Here is a 4508-nt window from a genome sequence, read left to right as displayed (position 1 = left end):
CCGAGTAGGCGTGTCTACGTTGCACGGGTGGAGGTTGCATCAGCAACCGACAAACTGGTTGCATGTATTATTTTGATTAAAGCATTAAAACTCGAGTATTATTTGATACTGCTATATCTCATTCTTTTATTAGTCAAGTATTCACATTATTTCATAGTTCAAAGATAGAGACATTACAATATGTACATGAGGTTCTTATTTCTGATCATATTTTGCATGTGGGAGAGTGTTGCATATGGTGTACAGTGTAGTTAGGGCTGTGAATTATGCCGGTAGAAATATTGACCGTGAGATAGTTGCAGGACTTTGACGTTGCATTAGGGATGGATTGGTTTACTCACTATTATGCGATGATTGATTGTAGGGATAGGACAGTGATATTTCACAAGCTGGGTCAGGAGGAGTATGTGTATAGGGTTGTTAGAGTACTTTATTTGTTACGATGATTTCTACATCAAAGGCAAAATAGTTAATGAACCGTGGATGTGCAACCCTTTTGGCAGCAGTATGGAAGTCCCTACGGCGCCACCAGTACTCAAGGACATTCCTATAGTCCAAGAGTTTCCAGATGTGTTCCCCTCTGCATTGTCTAGCATGCCGCTATATAGGAAAATTGAGTTTGTTATTGACATAATCCTAAGAACTGCGCCAATCTCAAAGACACCTTAAAGGATGACTGACAAAATTGCTAGAATTGAAAGCACAACTACATGATTTGTTGGAAAAAGAATTTATTCAACCCAGTGTGTCACATTGGGGAGCGTCAATATTATTTGTGAAGAAGAAAGATGGGTCACTGAGATTATTTATAGATTATCAAGAATTAAACAAGATGACTATTAAGAACAAGTATCCATTATCGCGCATTGATGATATATTTAATCAACTACAGGGGCCTTGTGTGCACTCCAAGATAAATTTATAGTTAGAGTATCATCAATTGAAATTAATTTGAGAATATTTTCAAGACGGCATTTAGAACACAATATGGGTCTATTATGAATTTACAGTAATGTTATTTGGATTAACAAATACTCCAGCCACGTTTATGGATATGATGAATCGGGTATTTCAGCCACCCTTGGATAGGTTTGTGATAATGTTTATTGATGATATCTTGATATACTCTCGAAATATAGGTAAACATTAGAAGCATTTGAAATTATATTACAGATTTTGGGAGAGAAGAAACTTTATGTCAAACTAAAGAAGTGTGACTTCTGGCTACGAAAAATTGCTTTTCGTGGGTATGTGATTTCAGCTACTGGGATTGTTGTTGACCCAAAGTAAATTTAAGCAATTTGAGATTGGCCTACCGATGAGTGTTTCTGAGGTGCAGAATTATTTGGGATTGCCTGGTTATTATCATCAATTTGTGAAAGATTTTGCAAAACTTTTCACACCCCTCATTCAACTTATTCAAAAAGAAATTAATTATATTTAGAGTTAGGATTGCCAAAGGAGCTTTGAAAAATTGAAAAGTAGATTCATGCCAGCTTCTATCCTTGCCCTTTTCATTATCGATGAGGGATTTGTGATTTATAGTGAGGCATCACGGAGTGGATTGGGTTGTGTATTGAGTAGAATGATAAGATAATTGCCTATGTGATGCAGGACGGGTCAAACCTATAAGAGGAACTCAGATCCAACAAAATATTAAAACTCTGGACCTCGCCAGAACCGGAAAACCCTCCGGAAAAAAACTTTCACCAAAAAATCTTTGCAAGAAAGGTTCAAAATTTTTATTCAATACTCATCGTCCCTTTTCGTAAAACCTTGTAGGTTATTTATATCCTAATTACATCCGAGAATAACCGAAAAAATCTCAACTAGAGATTTATCTAAAAGGAAAATAACCAAAAAAAATCTTAACTAGAGATTTATCTAAAAGAAAAATATAACAAATATTCCTAATAAGAAAATCTTAAAATAACAGAGTAAATCAAGAATAATCTTCAAATCCATATAGCGGGTTCGAGTGTCAACTTGCGCCGCCTTCGTTGATAGACCTGGAACTCGGACGATGATACAGGTCTGGTTCGGTCTGCATCACGGCCTGCATCACTATGCTTCTAGACAGTTGAAAGAATATGAAAAAAATTATCCTACTCATCATTTGGAGTTAGCTGTCGTGATTTTTGCATTAAAACTTTAGCACCATTAACTTTATAAACAATACTGTGAAATCTTCCTCGATTACAAAAGACTCAAGTATTTGTTCTCTCAAAAAAAGTTGAATTTGAGACAACGCCAATGTTTAGAATTACTGAAGGGTTATAATATAACAATACTTTATCACCCCGATAAAGCTAACTAGTGGCAGATGCATTAAGCTGTAAATCAGTGCATCACGAGACAGGCGCCATTGTTAGAGGAGATAAGGCGACTTGAGCTTGAGGTTGTATCCCTTGGGGTCTCTGCGAGACTTGTATCTTTGGCCTTACAACCCACTCTGATAGATAGAATCAGGGAGAGACATAATGAGGACCAACACCTGACGAGGATTTGAACTGCTATTGAGAGTGGTCAAGCATGGGAGTTTAGTGTTGATGCTTTGGGAGTTCTTTGGTTTTAGGATCGGTTATGTGTACCAGTAGATTCAGCACTCTGTGAGGAGATTTTGAGAGAGGCTCACAGTTCTCCTTGTACCGTTCATCTTGGAGGAATTAAGATGTAGAAAGATTTAAAGGCATACTACTGGTAGACAGGAATGAAGAGGATATTGGAAGATTCGTGGCTTAGTTTTTAACTTGTCAGCAAGTAAAAGTAAAGCATCGACTTTCTTCTGGCAAGCTTCAAAATCTTTCAATCCTTGTCTGGAAATGGGATATGATCACTTTGGACTTCGTTGTTGGACTACTATGATCTCAGGGCGGACATGATGCGATCTGGATGATAATAGACAAATTGACTAAATCTGCTCACTTCATACTAGTTCAAGTGACATGGTCTAGAGAGAAACTTGCTCAGATATGTTTGGATGAGATTGTCAGACTGCATGGAGTTTCTACTTCTATATGTTAGATCGAGACTTGATGTTTGTAATACATTTCTGGAGAGTTTTACAGACAGCTTTGGGGACTCAATTATAGTTTAATATAGCTTTTCACCCACAGACTGATGGATAGTCAAAGAGGACGATTGTGTCCTCCAGTAGGTGTTGGATGGTATCGACATTTGATAATGGTGGAGTTTTCATAAAATAATAGTTATCAAACAAGTATCAGAATGGCTCCGTTTGAAGCATTATTTAGAAGAAAATATCGGTCACCACTATATTAGAGTGAAGTAGGTGAGAGAAAAATCCTAGGACCAGATATTTTAGTGAAAGCATAAGAAAAAGTCAGAATTGTCCATTGCAGACCACCCAGAGTCGACAGAAGAGCTATGTTAACACAAGACGTCGAGACTTAGAGTTTCAGATTGGAGATCATATATTTCTCAAGGTCTCGCCATCCAAGGGGATGAAGAGGTTTGAAATGCCCGAAAAGCTTAGTCTATGATTAGGCCTTTTGAGATATTAGAGTGACTAGACCTATTGCACATTGGTTAGCTTTGTCGCCTGAGAATGCGATACAAGAATCTTATCTCTGTCCATTTGAGGAACCAACTTGAGGAATATTTTAAGCTTTGAGGATGAAACTTTTTAAAAGGGGGAGGATGTGATATACTGAACCTTAGCAAATAAGAAAAGTTGCACTATGGATTGTTAGTCAGTATTTTTTTTCTTTATAGTGTTTAACTGAGTTGGAGAAATTTTGGCATGAAATGAACGCGAAAATGGACTTAGGAACTCAAGATTTAGCCTATGGTGGACTAAAGTTAGAATACTTAAATTGTGAGGGATATGTTAGCATTTTGTACAATAGGTAATGTGTTCCAACTAGGCATCTGGCAACTTATGCATGTCACTCGTTCACTTGCAAGCATTCAAGAGAAAGAGGGAGTACGGTTATGAAAGGAGAAGAAGCAAGATAGGGTTTTCGCAACGAGCCAACCTAGCATGCGCACGTGTGATTTTTTTTCCTTGACATTTCGATATCGGAGTTAGTATTATAATATTATTATTTTCTCGTTTGGACTCTTTTGATAAATTTTTGTAGATATTGAGAGTTATAAACCGATTGTTATGCGTTTTAGGAGCCGATTTTGTGTGATTTTCAATAAGAGATTTTTCGAGCTGCTCGAGGGTGTTGTGGCTACCATACGGACTAAGAGAGCAGCAACAAATCACCTCGCTACTCCGACGATCATTCTACTCCTTGGATTTGGGATATAGGTGGATACCGTGTTATCAAAATTGGTGGACTAACTCCAATATTCATATTATGTTATTTAGTCTATGAGATGAACTGTTGACATAGTTAATATAATAGTGATATTTTGACACCTAGCTATAGAATATATTAAGACATACATATTTTTCACTATTAGTAATATGTGATGTTGCCTTGGAGGCCAATAGACAGTGGTAGATAGTGTGAGACTATAACTGTATTTGGGACACT

This window comes from Ananas comosus, linkage group 19, assembly GCF_001540865.1.
Source record: "Ananas comosus cultivar F153 linkage group 19, ASM154086v1, whole genome shotgun sequence".
Taxonomy (NCBI): domain Eukaryota; kingdom Viridiplantae; phylum Streptophyta; class Magnoliopsida; order Poales; family Bromeliaceae; genus Ananas; species Ananas comosus.
The sequence above is the reverse complement of the archived record's forward strand: the minus strand, read 5'-3'. Positions refer to the sequence as shown.